The sequence below is a fragment of the Asparagus officinalis genome, chromosome 6, assembly GCF_001876935.1.
Source record: "Asparagus officinalis chromosome 6, Aspof.V1, whole genome shotgun sequence".
Taxonomy (NCBI): Eukaryota; Viridiplantae; Streptophyta; class Magnoliopsida; order Asparagales; family Asparagaceae; genus Asparagus; species Asparagus officinalis.
This window is the reverse complement of record NC_033799.1, coordinates 32,654,184-32,672,556: the sequence shown is the minus strand read 5'-3', so window position 1 is coordinate 32,672,556 and position 18,373 is coordinate 32,654,184. Positions and strand designations below refer to the sequence as shown.

Below are 18,373 nucleotides of genomic sequence, written 5' to 3'. Positions count from 1 at the left end.
GGTCGCCAAGCATGTAGTTTCCTACATACCTCTCGCACTCGCCTGGAACTTTCCAATCCCTTTTGTTGTTGGTTTCGACAGCGAACCGCCAGCTCTCGCATGATAAGCCATTGATCGGGTGGTGGTCAGAGCCAGTTGTTGGCCGCAGGAGGTTGATCGGGAGCGGCAGGCCGTGGTGCCTTCCGGCGGTGGGGATTGGTAGTAGGGTTGTGAGGATAGATAGGAGTAGGACGTGGGTGAAGTCCATTGGATCACCTGCAAGAAGGTCTACTTCAATTTTGCTTGCTAGTATAACAATAGCAAGCCTCTGTTTTTTAAGTTTTTGGATTTTATCACAGTGGCGAATATAGAATTCCTTAGAAAAAAGGTAGTGTAATTCTGTAATTAATAATTAAATAAATCAACTTAATGTCAGCAGCCTCAGCCGTCCACATGCTAAATTATCCAGCCACCAACTTTGAAAATGGAAAATAAAACAAAATGGTGGGGCCCACTGCTACAGTAAAATATTAATATTTTATTATGCATAGTGTTTTTCAAAATCCTATAAATAGGCTCCAAATCATTAAGGAAATATCATCCCAGAAACAACTTCTTATATAGAAGAGTGAGAGAGAGAAATTAGAGAGAGTTTCTCCTTGTAAAGAGAGAGATTTTGTAACTCCAGAGTTTTTCTCCTCATAGTGGATTCTTCTATCTTTGCCCATGGACGTAGGCAATCAAGTGCCGAACCACGTAAATCTGTGTGTCCAACTTTTTATCTCTACTTTTGCTCTACTATTGCTACGACCCTGCTCTATTGGACCCCGGGTTTGTCCCAACAAGTGGTATCATAGCCAACTTAGGGTACTTGTATATATCTACTTATCGTATGCTCTGTGGCTGCCACCAAAGGTGGATCATCCACATAAAAAAATAAGTTAGGTTATTATTTACCCTTTGAAAGTGACGGTACTAATCACGAGTACGGTACTGTTCACAAATATGATACTATTCACAAGTACGATACTATTCACGGATACGGTTACTGTTCATAAATACAGTACTATTTACGTGAAATAGTAAGAAGTTACTGTTCGTGGTAGAAGCAATGGCGGCGAAGTTCAAGATCGAGAAATTCGACGGGAGTAATTTCTCACTGTGGAAGTTGAAGATAAAGGCTATCTTGAGAAAAGATAATTGCCTGACGGCCATCGGTGCAAAGCCGGACGACATCACAGATGATAAAAAGTGGAACGAGATAGATGAAAATGCTATTGCAAATCTCCATCTGGCATTAGCAGACGGGGTGCTGTCAAGCATAGAGGAGAAGAAGACAGCAAAGGAGATCTGTGATACTCTAACAAAGCTATATGAGGCGAAATCTATGCACAACAAAATCTTCTTAAAAAGGAGACTTTACACTCTGAGGATGGAAGAATCTACATCGATGACCGACCACATCAACACCCTAAACACACTGTTCTCCCAACTCACAACGTTGGGGTATACAGTTGGTGCGAATGAACGTGCAGAACTTCTACTCCAGAGTTTTCCTGACTCGTATGATCAACTCATCATCAACCTGACGAACAACGTCCTCAAGGACTATCTAGTTTTCGACGACGTTGCAGCCGCTGTTCTGGAGGAAGAAAATCAGCGCAAGAACAAGGAAGACAGGCGGGCAAGTTCGCAGCAAGCGGAGGCCTTGTCGGTAACGAGAGGAAGATCAACGGAACGAGACTCCAGTGGGAGTCATGCCCATGGTAGACCAAAATCACGAAGTAAGAAGAATATCAAATGCTACAACTGTGGCAAAAAGGGGCACGTCAAATCGGAGTGTTGGCACAATAAGAAGAATGGAGATAAAAAATCTTCAGAGCCATCAACATCTCAAGGATGCGTTGTCAGCACATCAGACGATGGTGAAATTCTATTCAGTGGAGCAACCATTATTGATGAAGGCAAAAAGAGATTTGCTGATGTCTGGCTTCTTGATTCAGCAGCCTCCTGGCACATGACCTCCCGGAGAGAATGGTTTCACAAATATGAACCTATCTCAGGAGGATCTGTATTCATGGGGAATGATCATGCCTTAGAGATTTGTGATATCGGTACTATCAAAATCAAAATGTTTGATGGTACAATACGCATCATTCAAGATGTGCGATACGTGAAGGGCCTGAAGAAGAATCTATTATCTTTGGGATAATTAGATGAGCTCGGGTGCAAGACCCATATTAAAAATGGGATCATGAAGACTGTTAGAGGGGCGCTTGTGGTGATAAAAAGAGAAAAGATAGCTGCAAATCTGTACATGCTCAAGGGAGAAACCATGCAGGAAGCTGATTCATATGTGGCATCAACCAGCCATGGAGAAGAACAAACCATGATATGGCATTACAAACTAGGTCACATGTCAGAACGAGGCTTGAAGATTCTCTCCGATCAGAAACTGCTTCCTGGACTTAATTCGGTAGCTCTTCTATTCTGCGAGCATTGTGTTACTAGTAAGCAGCATCAGCTAAAGTTCAACACATCGAGTTCTAGAAGCAAGGCAATTCTGGAACTGGTTCATTCTGATGTATGGCAAGCACCAGTTACATTCTTAGGAGGAGCAAAGTACTTTGTGTCCTTTATTGATGATTACTCCAGGAGATGTTGGGTGTATCCTATCAAGAAGAAGGTGGATGTGTTCTCGGTCTTTAAAGCCTACAAAGCGCGGGTCGAGCTTGAATCTGAGAAGAAGATCAAGTGCTTGAAGTCAGATAATGGAGGAGAATACACAGACGGTGAATTCCTAGCATTCTGCAAACATGAAGGCATCAAAAGACAATTCAGTACGGCTTATACTCCTCAACAAAATGGAGTGGCGGAGCGGATGAACAGAACTCTGTTGGAAAGAACAAGAGTTATGTTGGCAACTGCAAATCTGGATAAAGTCTTTTGGACGGAAGTAGTAAAAACCACCTGTTATGTGGTGAATCGATCTCCATCAACTACAATACAATTGAAGACGCCGATGGAGATGTGGACTGGCAAGCCAGCTGATTATTCTAACCTCCATATATTTGGAAGTCCAGTGTACGTAATGTACAATGCCCAAGAAATTACAAAGCTGTATTCAAAATCCAGAAAATGCATATTCTTGGGGTATGCTGATGGAGTAAAGGGGTATCGCCTGTGGGATCTCACTACTCGCAAGGTTATCATCAGCAGAGATGTTATCTTTATAGAGAACCAACTACAAAGTGAAGAAAAAGAAAGCAGTTCGAGGAATGACTCAGAAACTGTGGTTGTTCAGGTAGAAGATAATCTGAATTCTTCTAAAGCAATACCGGAGCATGATGTACAAGAACCAGTCGAGTCCAAGGCTCCAGAAGCTCGAAGGTCAACTCGTGAGAGAAGACCGCCGATTTAGCACTCGGAGTATATTACAGAGAGTAATGTTGCATACTATCTTCTAACAGAAGATGGAGAGTCATCAACTTTTCATGAAGCTATAAATGGCACAGATGCATCTTTGTGAATGGCAGCAATGCAGGAAGAAATTGAAGCTCTCCATAAGAACAAGACTTAAGAACTTGTGTCACTGCCATAAGGAAGAAAGACCATTGGAAACAAATGGGTCTACAAGATCAAGCGAAATTGTGTCACTGCCATAAGGAAGAAAGACCATTGGAAACAAATGGGTCTACAAGATCAAGCGAAATGACGATAATCAAGTGGAGCGATATCGTGCTAGATTGGTGGTAAAAGGATATACTCGGAAAGAAGGTATTGATTTTAATGAAATATTTTCTCCTGTAGTTCGACTAACAACAGTCTGAATTGTCCTGGTTATGAGCGCTATATTTGACTTACATCTAGAGCAACTAGATGTGAAAATAGCATTTCTTCATGGAGATCTTGAAGAAGAAATTTATGTGCTCCAACCAGAAGGTTTTGAAGAAAAAAGAAAAAGAGAACTTGGTTTGCAGATTGAACAAATCTCTGTACGGTCTAAAGCAGGCGCCGAGGTGTTGGTACAAGAGATTTGGTTCATTCATCATGAGCCTTGGATACAACAGACTTAATTCAGACCCTTGTGCATATTTCAAGAGGTTTGGTGAAAATAACTTTGTTATCTAATTGTTGTATGTTGACGATATGTTGGTTGCAGGCCCCAACAAAGATCGTATTCAAGAATTAAAGGCTCAGTTGGCTAGGGAATTTGAAATGAAAGATTTAGGATATGCAAACAAGATTCTAGGGATGCAAATTTACCGAGACAGAGTTAATAGGAAGATTTGGCTTTCTCAGAAGAACTATTTGAAGAAAATCTTGCGACGCTTTAACATGCAAGATTGTAAGTCAATTTTTACCCTACTTCCTGTTAATTTCAAGTTATCCTCCAGTATGAGTCCTAGCAGTGAAGAAGAGAGGATGGAGATGTCTCGAGTACCGTATGCATCAGCAGTGGGAAGCTTAATGTTCGCGATGATTTGTACAAGACCAGACATTGCACAAGCAGTGGGAGTGGTTAGTCGATACATGGCGAATCCTGGTAAAGAGCATTGGAATGCTGTAAAGAGGATTCTAAGATACATTCAAGGAACCTCAAATGTTGCATTATGTTATGGGGGATCTGATTTTATTGTCAGTGGATATGTTGATTCTGATTATGCAGGTGATCGTGATAATAGAAAATCCACCACAGGCTATGTGTTTGCACTTGTTGGCGGAGCTGTAAGCTGGGTTTCAAAACTGCAGTCAGTTGTGACTACTTCAACAACAGAAGCAGAATATGTAGCAGCTACACAAGCTAGTAAAGAGGCGATGTGGTTGAAGATGGTGCTGGAAGAACTCGGCCATGAACAAAAGAAGATTTCTCTATTTTGTGACAGTCAGAGTGCTTTGCATTTGGCAAGAAATCCAGCTTTTCATTCAAAGACCAAACACATTCGAGTTTAGTATCACTTCGTTCGTGAGAAAGTGGAAGAAGGAACAGTGGATATGCAGAAAATTCACACCAAAGACAACCTAGCTGATTTTTTGACAAAAGCAGTTAATATTGACAAATTTATTTGGTGTCGATCCTCCTGTGGTCTGTCAGAGACGCAAGCAACATGAAGATGGCAAGATAGAAAGAATGGTATGAAGATATAATTGATACTCAATCAAATCTTCAAGTGGGAGATTGTCAGCAGCCTCAGCCGCCCACTTGCTAAATTATCCAGCCACCAACTTTGAAAATGAAAAATAAAAAAAAATGGTGGGGCCCACTACTACAGTAAAATATTAATATTTTATTATGCATAGTGTTTTTTAAAATCCTATAAATAGGCTCCAAATCCTTAAGGAAATATCATCCCAGAAACAACTTCTTATATAGAAGAGTGAGAGAGAAAAATTAGAGAGAGTTTCTTCTTGTAAAGAGAGAGATTTTGTAACTCCATAGTTTTTCTCCTCATAGTGGATTCTTCTATCATTGCCCGTGGATGAAGGTAATCAAGTACTGAATCACGTAAATCTGTGTGTCTAACTTTTTATCTCTACTTTTGCTCTACTATTGTTGCGACCCTGCTCTATTGGGCCTCGGGTTTGTCCCAACACTTAATAAGGTAGAAATAACAAGCCTTTATCTAAATTTTTTTCAGAATTTGCTACTATCTTTTTTTTTCCAGCCAGGTCCGATAAAAATGGGTTGGAGGGAGGAAATTTGTAATTTACTTTCCACTGCATATATGACAGAAATAAGATCATTTTAGAAAAATAAAATGCAAGGTCCATGATAATATTCTGAAAAAGAAAATAGTTTTCTGTTTCTGATAAAATCTATCAAGACATTCTAAAGTTGTGCGAACAAAAAATTTGATGATTTAATAATAGCTTTTTGAAATAGCATAGGGTCGCATAATGTCAGAAAAGTAGCGAACAAAATGAAGGAAATAGACTAGATTGGGTGTATAGTGACCTGGAAGTGCAGTGCCGAATACAAGTTTGTGGAGATGTTACGCTCTTTATGTTCACAAATGAGAAAGATAGCATGTACACAATTTATAAACAGGGTGCTCTAGTGGTTATCATTGATCGGATAGGGTAGGTATATCATAAACCCAATGAGAGAGTGCCACTTGCTTTAGTTGCTTCCTCTGCTTCAATCATATCTCCATCCATTTTTTTTTAAGAAATCATTGTCAGTTTATCCATACTGATTAGATGTTTAAGATTGAAATTAGAGCTTTATGTTGGGCTAGGATCCAAATGCTGGGCTCCAATCGCCTGCTCCGTAAAAAAAAATAATAAAGAGATCACTATTTTATCATAATCATTGATTGTATAGTGTATGATTATGATTTCTCCTTGAGTTCAAGTTAATGATGAGTGTAATTTTTTAGGATACGGTGAGTACTAGATTTAGAACAAAACATAACTATTCAGTTAAAAAAGTAACAATTGTAATAAAAAGTAATAGTATCTTCACTATTTTTCGAGAGAGGATCTAAATTCGAAATAATCGTATTAAAATACATGTGTAATCTTTTGAAATAATCAAGGTAATTCCTTATAAATCTATGAAAATTGTGATTGTTATGTGAACAAAAAAATTGAAAGTGTTATTTAAAATAAGAGGAAATTGCTCCTAGCCCCCAATTTCCTTACAAGTATCCCCCCTCCCCCAAGGCTTTTTCAATACTCCCAAACCCCCCAAAAGCAAAACGATAATTCCCTGAGCCCCCAAAATACAAAACCCAAGAGTTTAAAACATGTAAAGAACATAATATCATCTCTCTCTCTCTCTCTCTCTCTCTCTCTCTCTCTCTCTCATAATGCTACTGTGATTATTTGAAATGGATTTGGAGGGGGGAAATTTAAGTACCTTCCAAAATTTTCCAACGACGTCGACATCAGCGGTCAAACTTTCCCTGGGTTCGTTCATGAGGCGAATAAAACTACGATCTTCTCTCTCTCCCTCTCTCTCTCTCTCTCTCTCTCTCTCTCTCTCATAATGCTACTGTGATTATTTGAAATGGATTTGGAGGGGGGAAATTTAAGTACCTTCCAAAATTTTCCAACGACGTCGACATCAGCGGTCAAACTTTCCCTGGGTTCGTTCATGAGGCGAATAAAACTACGATCTTGAAGTTGGTGATGCCGAGTGCGTCGCCATTTCAAAGAAAAAGACGGGAACTCTGGCGACCCCGGTATTATTTTTTTCCTTTTTTTAACTTATACTTGAATCTGAGTGCTATATTTTTTTTGTTATTTTACATATTATGGTAATTTTTTTAAAAGTGATGACTTGAGATTAAAGTAGACTATGTAAATTTATATATTGTTGTTATTTCACTATAATAAGTTTGTTGTTAAGCTTATGAGTTGGTGGTGAAGGAAGGTTACGTGTTTGTTTTAAAGGTTACGAGTTGGTTGTGAAGTTTACGAGTTTGTTGTCAATGTTACGAGTTGGTTGTGAAGGTTACATGTTGGTTGTGAAGCTTACGCGTTGATTATGAAGATTACATGTTGGTTGTGAAGGTTACGAGTTGTTGTGAAAATTACGAGTTGGTTGTGAGATTATGAAAATTACATAGTGCATCGTTCCTTAGAAGTCGAAGTTCGTCATTTGAGATGAAGTTCGCCCAGAAACAAAGTTCGTTATTGAAGACAAAGTTTACCTAGAGACAAGGCTCTTAATGCCTTATCCTTTAGGAGACGAACTTCCTTCAGGAAATGAAGCTCGTTAGTAAAGACAAAGATTTTGTAAAAAATGAAGTTCATCAGAAGAAGTCCATGAGGCTTGCTACGCAGCTGGACTCGACCATCAAAGACGAAGCTCACCATATAGCGAAGCTCGCTTTATCAGACGAACCTCCCTGCACATTGAGGCTCGTCTCATCTAACAAACATCGCCACGCAGCAAGGCTCGTCTCACCAAGTGAGGGTCCACTCTAACAGCCTTGAAGACCTAGTCAGCTCACATGGGCTAAATTCAAAGAGTAAGTTATGCTCCTCAACCCATGATCAACACGTCAGTTACACGCTAAAGGCTTATAAATAGCCGCAAGCAGCTATGAAGAAGCAAATAGAGTTAGCTCAATCAGAATTGGATTTTTGCCAGAGTTTCGCACTCAAGCTTGGAGAAGCTCTTTTGGAGATCTGAACCTCGGCTCTTGTGATCTAAAGTTAGACGCGTGGTAGCACAAGCACTCAACAGAGGCTAACTTTCTCCTCGAACTAAAGAGATCTTTCTTCCATCGTCAACGAGAAGTAAGCTCGATACGAGCATCAAGCGAGACATCTCATCGCCACACAGAACCCATGTTAAATAAAAGAGAAGTCAAATCAACATTCTCCTCTTCTGTACTTGAGAAAGAGCGATTGTAAAGAGATTTTTACCATGCGATAGAATCTCGTCTCACAACTAAAGCAGTTAAGGGGATCAATCGTTTCGTCTTTTTTGGAACCCCACAACGTCTGTTCCTCCAAGACATGTGTAGGCCTTGGTGTCATTAACCTATAAATCTTTAATCCTTCTCTTCGTGCTATATGGCTATGAAAATATCTTTCTAATGATAATCATGTTAGTCAGGTTCTTCAATCTATTTTATCCTTCTGACCCTTCTAGCACACCACATAGAGGTAATTGCTTTAAATTTTGGAAGGATGTCTTGTTTATTAGCCAATCCTTTTCAGCTATGATTAAATGGCGTCTAGGTAATGGCCAAAGAATACAATTTTGGAAGAATAAATGGATTGGTGAGAATTCTCTTGCCAGCCTATATTCTCTAGCTTATAACCTTGCATTTTTCAAACATGAAAATATTGTGTCCCAGGGGCTGTATAGTAGTGATAATTAGTGTTGGAGACCAATTATCAAGAGACCGATAGGAAAGCAAGATCATTTACAAGCTGATGCTCTTAAACATATGTTGTCTTCCTCTAATCTTTGCCCGTCCTCGGAGTTGGATTAGGTGTGTTGGATGTTAGAAAATTCTAGGGTCTTCTATGTCAAATATTTATACTCATTTACTTCTGATGGAGGCACTCGTAGCTCATTCTATTCGATTATATGTAAAAGTATATTACCTAGCGAAGGCAAGTTCTTCTAATGGCTCTTATCCCTGCATAAACTGAATACTAAGAATAGGCTCCTCATCAAGGTTTGGACTGCCAATCCTACTTGTTCCCTATGTCAACATGAAGTGGAGTCTCATGGCCACCTCTTCTTACACTGTTTTTTTCTTTGCTAAGCGAGTTTGGGATTTTTTTTTTCTTCCAAGGATTGGAGCCTTTTCATTGCTCAAGACTTAAGTCAATGCTTTTATATCTGTTGTGATCTTTTTATCGACATTAAGACTCTGCAACTTTGGAGGTTTTGCTTTACCACTATCTGTTGATCCATGTAGAGAGCTCGTAATAACTTGATCTTTTTAGAAGAAGTACCTTAAGCTCATAAGTTGGCTTCCACTATCTGCTGGTCCATGTGGAGAGCTCTCAACAACTTGATCTTTTTAGGAGAAGTACCTCAAGCTCGTAAGTTGGCAACTTTGGAGGTTTTTCTTTCCCACTATCTGTTGTCCATGTGGAGAGCTCGTAACAACTTGATCTTTTCAGTATAAGTACATCAAGCTCGTAAGTTTATCTTTTTAGGAGAAGTACCTCAAGGTCGTAACAACTTGATCATTTTAGGAGAGCTCATTTTCTCATTTTTTGGACAAGTTCTCCCATCACCAAAAGGGGGCAAAAGCTAAAACCAATATCTGAGAGAGGGGTATCTCAGTGCTCCTTTCTTCTAGCGAGGATAGCAACGACACTATGGCTAATCCTTAGCCAATTCTCTCTATTTATCTTTTCGAGATGGATATAAACTCTTATTTTGCCTAGTTGAAATATCTATTAGCTTCCAATTGTTCATATACTTTACTTCTTTTGTATAGTCTACTCTGATATCTATGAATGATTTCTTTTGATTCTCCCTTTTTGTGTAGAGTGATGACAATGGTCTACTCCTCTAGCCTCTAGGGGTCTCCATTGAAATTAGTTCTAGATATTATCTGCATACACTACATTTTGAGATATATAATATACTTTTGATAGGGCATCTTGCCCTAATCTTACTTTAAAAAAATCTCTAGGAATAGACTAATATCAATCACACAAAAGCACGAAAAATATTGAGAATACAATCACACGTAGATATATGTGGTTCGGCTTGTAGCCTACATCCACAGATGAAGGAGGAGAATAGTTCTACTAATAATTTGTGAGGAATAAGATATGAGGATCTATCAATCACTCAATCTCTAATACGCGCTAAAAACCAAATATAATTTCTTTTAAATAAAGGAACAAAAGAGAAAAATATCAAATAGGATTCATAAAATAACTCTCTCTTCTTGATTAGTATTCTATAGATTGATGATAATTTAATAACTCGGATGACTCTGTATGTATATATATAGATCCAAAAGGCTAATGGCTTGTTTCTTAAGGAATAGAATCACAGTGGGAATAGAATTTCCGTATGATTGATTATGTCAGTAAATTGAATTCTACTAAATGTGGGATTCCTAATTGATTAGAATATTTAATTGTTCAAGATTATTTCCTAGTTAATTAGGTGTACATGTCCTTTGCAATTAGGACCTTGCATAAACTAATTTGCCACCAACTCAAAATAGCATTCTCTCAATCGGAGCATGACTGAGCCGAGAGGCTAACTTCGATCGTGTTTATTTGAGGCATCCATAACAAATCTCCACCTTAACTCAAATACACGAATAATTCCTTACTACAAAAAGCTAATTTACTTCATATTCTCTAATAGCCCTATAGAGCATCAACTCTGGCACATATCGATCAAGTCCAAGCCTAACTTGAACTTGCCAACTGAAAGAGGTCTCCTTAATAAATCGACTGAATTGTCTCTCTTAACAAATTCATCACCTGAAGTAGCTCTTGAATAGTTTAAGGGCACAAAATTATCAACTGATAATGCATAAGCTACTATATCTTCATATCTTCATGGTGGTCGAATATTTCATCTAGACCGATCTCTAGCAATAGTGTATTAATGCTCTTCTTGTAGCTACTAAGCTGCTTCATCTACTTGAATAGGATCTAGCTGCTAAACTTCCCATAATCTTATCTTGTTGAAGAACTGAATACTAAATTTCTAACTTTACCTTCTGTCCTGTACGTGCCTTATCATCAATTGAAACTGATGACTATTTTTAGTGGAATATAGCAGACGCATTAAAAGTGACATCAAGACTGATAATAATCTTAGGAGACTTTGGATCAGGGTACCATAACCTGAAATCATTAACACCCGATGCATAACTTAGGAATATGCACTTTTTTGCTCAAGGCTCAAGTTTCTCTTAACTAACATGCGTATATGCAAGACAAAAAAATATTTTAGGATTAGCATAATTCATAAGCTTACTGGACCAAATCTTCTCTAGAGTTTGACAAGTGATGGCAGAAGATGATGACTGATTCACAAAGTAACAACCTGTAGTCACCGCTTCCACCTAGTATTCCTTGCCTAAACCTGCATTGAACAACATATAATGAGCTTTCTCCAAAAGAGTTTTGTTCATATATTTTGTCATTCTATTCTGTTGTGGTCGGTGATAGATTGTGCAATGTCTAATGATTTCCTCATTCTTGCAAAACCAATTAAATTCTTTTCCACAAAATTCAAGGCCAGTATTAGCTTTAAGCCTCTTACTAGCCTCCCAGCCTGCTTTTTGATCAAAGACTTTCACTGCTTGAAAGCCACAAATACCTCATCTTTATGCCTCAAAATATAAACTCAAACCTTCCTAGAGTAGTCATCAATTAAGATCAATAGATATCTCGAACTACCATCCTTCGAGACAACTTAAGAAGGTCCCCATAAGTTTAAATGAATATAATCCAAAGTACTTTTAATCTAATGTACCGCCGTATTAAAGCTTACTATTTTTTGCTTTTTGATAACTCTATTATACTGCAATGTGCAGGGCTCTGTCCTCTGATGCCAAATATGTTTGGAGCAGTAGTCTCTAAATTCAAAGGGAGTGTACTCTCCTCCATTATCAGTTCATAGGTACTTCACTTCTTGCCTATCTGTCCCTCTACTATGGCATGAAACTATTGGAAGACTGTAAACACTTGATGTTTTATCCTCAACATGAAGACATGCATCTCCCACAATGCATCATTAATAAACATGATAAATTACTTGTTGCCACCCAAGGACTCCACTTTGATAAGTTCACAAACATCAAAATGAATCAAGTTTAGAAAATTATCTTTTCTTTTAGAAGACATACAAAAAGAAAGTTTATGTTGCTTGCCAAATAAACAATAATCACAATGGCTAAGTGACAACCTTTTAGCAAAAAAAATGAAAGACTTCTTTACCAATACTTGCAACCCCTTATCGTTTATGTGTCGAAGCCTTCTGTGTCGTAAACTCATAGAGTAACTATCTTATATCATGCTCAAAGAATCATATGAAGCATTCACTTGAGATCTATATAAATTACAGTATATAATTCATCTAGCCACTACAAGAGAGGCTTTGGTAATTTTATATTTTCTTCCACCAAAGTGAATGTCGCATCCAATTCTGTCTAAAGTAAAATATTATAAGCAAGTTATACCGTAAATTGAGAATATGTTGCACATTCTTTAAGATTAATGTGCATCTGATATTTGATTGTAAGTGTATGTCACCAAGTCCCATAATTTTTGAGTAGTTAGTATTGTGTATCTTGACATTACCAAAGTCACCTGCTTCGTATGATGTGAAAAGCTTCTGATTGGAGGTAGCATGATATTTAGCTTATGGTATCCACTATCCATTTAGAAAACTAAGATGTAACATGCATGTAGTCATCTATCCTGAAAGTGAGAATAATATTAGTCTCAGACAAGATATAATATGTCTGCATTCTTCTTCTCATCTTTCTTCTCATGTTTGTTTCTAGCTTTCTCTTTCTTTCATACCCAACAATTCTTTAGGATATGACCCGACTTGACACAATTGACACAAAATCTTCCTTTAAACTTTGTTTAGCTCTTGGATGCACTATGACTTCTTGACTGGTCCCTCTACTTGCTCTTGCCCCGGTTATCTATGACAAGTGCATTGGAGTTATCTGCGTCAGTAGACTTCCTACGAGTCTCCTCGTTGAATAAACTACTAATAATCATGCGCATTGATAACACACAATTTCGAGCATTGCTGACCATCATCACTAATGTTTCCTAACTATGTACTAAAGAACTCAATAGCAATAAAGCCTGTAACACGTCATCGAGAGTCATCTTCATTGTAGCTATTTGATTAACCAAACTCTTGATCTCATTCAAGTGTTGTGCTATGCTACTTCTTTCTTTGAATCTCAAGTTCACCAATAGCCTCGTAATGAATGATGTGTTTCTTGCGATCTGATGCTCGTAGAGATCCTCAAGCTTCTTCCATAGAGACTTTACATTAGTATCATTCGATATACGGTAAAACACACTAATATCGATCTACATCCGAATATAACTGATCACCTTTCTGTTATGTTTCTCTTACTATTTGTCTGACATCTTTTCTGGCTTGGCTTCATCACCCTCAATGCGACCATGTAAATTCTTGTAATAAATAATATCTTTCATCTTAGAATTTTATGCTTGCCAATTGGAACCATTCAGTTTTATCATTATGTCAAAACTCTCCATCTTATTCATCCCATAACACACCTCAAACTAGGGTTGTGGTATCACTTAAATTAGGATTTTTATAGAGATTATATGTGGAATTAAATACAAGAAATAAATAACGTCACCAGTGAAAATATCACGTGCAAACAAACTCTAAGATTTAATGTGGCTCGGCAAATCGTGCTTACGTTTACGGGGCAACCCAGAGAGAATATTTCACTAGGAATCAAGAGTACAAATTCTTAATCTACACCCAAACTAGAGGATCAAATCGCAAAAAAATACAATATTACCTCTAGGGTACCAAAATCCTAAAATTTATTTCACTACAAATCTTTAACACCCAATAAACCAACACCTCTCGTTGACGGTGTTGTTGTTCTAAAGAAGATAGCTTTAGAATGACTACAATCAAACACGAGCAATTGAAATCTTCTTTTCTTTTTCTCTCTTTCCCTGCCCTGAAAGTCGGCCCACTCAAAAACGGTGCTCTCAATTTCTGTTCTCAACTCTTAAAAATTTTAAAGGAAAATTACTTGGAGGAACTACAAGAAGATAGGCTATGCATACTCCTCCCCAACCTAAAAACTCATGCTACCTAACCCTTCTACAAAAACTTTAGTGCAACTATCCTCTTAAAACTATACAAGCCCACTATCTAATAAGGCACTTGCGAAAATGCCCTTCCTATTTAAAAACTAAAAGAAAACTGCTCTACAAAACCCCCTTCTGAGCATGATTTTCAAAATCCTCTGCAATCATCTCTTCCTCTCAAGATCTCGCTCCTAGACCACCACCGACGAGAACCCCGACCGTCGACACTACAAGCCGTCCATCATCGACCCCTACAACTTCAATCCATCTTCGTCGATGCTGCTTGGTTGTCTTCACCCCAACGTCACCCCCTACGGCTAGAAGAAGGAAGCTTGTCATTATCTTCACTCTGACAAGGTCCCCGCCGACCGCAAGCTCATCGTCCCCTCATCTGCTCGTCTTCGCTTCATCATCCACTACCTCTGACAGGTCCCTCTTCTTCAACAAACCCTCAATTTGCTAAAAATCTAGGACGACAAGCAACTTCATCATCTGAATTATCTGAATCAGCAATAATAAGGGCTGAGATGTAAGTATCATCTGAATTATCCACATTTGTTCATTTATTTTGTTTGTCATTGTGAATTTACCACAGTTATAAGTAGAACCCTAAGTTTTCTCTTGTGTTGTGTTTTACAGTAAGGGTTATATAAGAATATATTGTAATATACGTGGATACTATGAATTCATAGATAGAATTGTTCTACGAATGAGAACCGATCACTGGAAAGCTTATGGATCCTTCAATTTTCAAAACTATATTAGTTTTGGAGAAATTCCATCTAACAAAGCTACAATTATGCTACTGATAGATTACCTTGATTTGGCTACTGGAAAGTTCTTTTTCAACGATAGCCAAACGAGAGAAAAGTAGGCCTATACATTTGATGTAAATTGGATGCAAAAACAAACCCGGGTCAAGGATGAAGGGGAGAAACTAGAAGGAAATCATGATACGACGAATCGGATTTGGAGTACGTACTTCAACAAGAAGCAACAAGATGCTCACAAGAGTGGCCGAGATTATTTTGAGCACTTATTGGATAAACTAGTTGGGTCGAAAAAGAAATCTGACGTGCATGATTTTGTTATGCTTTAAATCTTTTACTAACTCACAATGATATCGACTCCAACTGCTAAAATGAATACACTGCGGTATATATTCAAGTATATGACTCGGATAGACGTGGTTGATCATTTCCTATGGGTGACCATCATCTATAATGAATTGTGGGATTCTCTAAAAGCTGCCAAGATAGCTAAAAAGAGGCTGACATAACTTAGTGGCTGCACTCCCTTGCTATCAGTTAGTTATTTGTAGTTAATATGTTGCATTTACCCCTTTTTGTGATAATTGTCTTTTACATGTGATACATGATACTGATATGTGACATTTGTCCCCCATATGTGACATTTATCCCTGATATGTATTACTTAATTATGATATTTCTAGTTAATATGTGACATATGTCTCTAACTTATGATATCTGTCGTTTACATGTGACATATGTTACTGATATGTGAAATTTGTGATAGTTTTAACTTATGATAAGTGATATGAACTGAGCTGACTTCATTAATTGAATGTTACTTTTTTAAAGTTATGGTCCTATGAGATAACCAACATCAAGGAATACGCTAGAGTCAACGATTCCAAGCCATCAATGACAAATTGGATTCTGGAAGGTAAGAAAGTGGGTTCATTGTAGAGTTTAACGGTTATGAAGAAGTCAGAAGCCGCAATCCACATCTTACTAGAGCAAGATATACCGTGGTATGTCCGTGAGGAGATTAAGCAAGAGCCTACAAAAAGGAAGGCTAAAAGAGAGGAGAATTAGACTCTGAAAACTCTTTAAGAAAGAAAAGAGATAAAAAGAGGAATGAGTCAATCAAATGTTGCATTGATGAGACAAGTTTAATTCTCATCATGTGATATTTACATTTTGATAGTGATAATAGTCTTTTATGTGATTATTGTCTATTGCAAGGGATAGTTATATGTTGTCTGTGATAATAAGTGTTACTCTGTGACTTTACCTATTTTCTGTAACATTTACATATAGACTATGATACATTACATTCTATGTCAATTGGTTATTCCTCGTGATATTTACAAGTTTATTATGATAGATGTAGTGTTTATGTGATATTTATGTGTGACCTTCTTATATATGATGTTTGCTCACTGAAACTTAATTGTTAATATAGACTGAAGCTTATGAGAAGCTGTCAATGTTGAACGAAGCCTATGAGCAAGAGCATTGATATGAAGGTCATTAAGGCTGATATTGAGAAAAGATTTGCTGAGCAGAAGCAAGAAAGAGAAAAGAATGATGAGGAGGTAATAGATTTTCTCATGTTTCATGTGCTCGTTCGTTCTATATAAAAGTTTCATTTATTATTTTGACATTTATACAGCCTTAGATAGAGATAGAGAGAAAAGATGTGGCAGAGAAAGAAGATGATCAAGACAAAGAAATGGAAGAAATTAAGGATGACAGAGCTGATATGGGCATTGAAGTTGAGGAGGTAACACTTACACAAATCATGTGATATTTACTTCTTTCCTGTGATGTTTACAGATTACCTATGGTAATTACGTGTACTCTAGGATAGTTAATATTTTCTTGTGATACGTACATATTTCCTGTGATATTTACGTATTTCGTGTGATACGTGCATATTTCCTATGATATTTACATATTTCCTGTGATATTTCCTTATTATATGCGACAGTTGACTCTTTATTGTGACATTTGCCGATCACATGTGACATTTACTTCATTTCTATGACTTAAACAATTTTCCTGTGACATTTGCTCATTATTTGTGATACATAAATTTTGCCTGTGATATTTTCTCATATCATGTTTCTGTGACATACACTCTTTAACTATGATCTTTATACAGCCTGTGAAAGTAACTGAGGAAGTTACTGAAAAGAAAAAAGGGAAGGAAAAGGAGGAAGGAAATAGATGAAACATTAAAAGAATTCATTCAAGGGCTACGAGCAAAGAGCCAGAGAATAACAAAGAAGCCCCGGTTCTTAGAATCTCCATTCTAGACAATTACCCCTAAGAAAAGAAGCAAAGGGAAGAAAGCTGTCGTCGTGGCAGAAGATGACGGCGACAATAGGGAGAAGGAAGAGGAGAAAGAACTTACAATTGCATATGTTGATATGAGAACATCTGTAGAAGACTTATGGAAAAGGGAAAAAACTGGAAAATAAAAGAAATTATTGGAGATGCTAAATATGGGCATTCCCTTTCTGCATGACTTTGATATTAGGCTATCAGGAGTTATCAAAGATAGATTCTATCATAATTTTACTATTCAGGATGTACCTGATTGATCTGATGATGAAAACAGGTTGCTTCAACATTTTCTAACATTAAAATCGACAAGTAAGTATCATGTAGTTATTTATGAATTTACTGTGATATTTACATGCAGTCTGTGATAATTACTTATTTTATGTGACCTTTAGTGTTTTCATGCGATATTTACATGTACTTTGTGATAACTAGTGGTTTTGTGTGACTTGTAACAATTCTTGTGATATTTACATGTAGTTTGTGATAATAGTTTCTATGATACTTATATGTTAATTGTGTTGTGCATATTATCTAGAAAGAGGACTGTTAATGAGATCAACAACCACATTATAAACAGATATGATATGCTTTATCTACTACATGGTGGAAGATTAAAAGACGAAGTTAGATTTTATTTAACTTGTGGTGTTATTCAAGTTTTCTACTTTTACATGATTTATTGCATTTGCAATCATTAAACCATTAAAGCATTGGTTGCAAGACTTCAGAAATGGCCCAAGCTACCAAAAAATGTAGATCTGAAAAACTAATTTGCTATAATCAAATCATATTTTAGTGTGAGTATTATCGATCATAAAGCTTTTACAAGTATTGTTGCATTTATATGTTATTTAACTTTCTTCTGCTTTTTTCTTTTTTTAAAAAAGATTCGGTTGCTAATTGCTTCAAATTTAGATGAGAGAAATGTATTTAAAAAGTATATAAAGAAGTATATAGATGATGGAAATGATGTTTATTAATTACGATATGTCACGCTGATCATTGGCATGTCCTTG

General features: G+C 37.1%; 1 pseudogene; it reads right to left on the bottom strand.

The window, feature by feature from the left end:
- The window catches only part of LOC109845037, a 17,795-nt pseudogene extending 11,774 nt beyond the window's left edge, over positions 1-6,021 (bottom strand).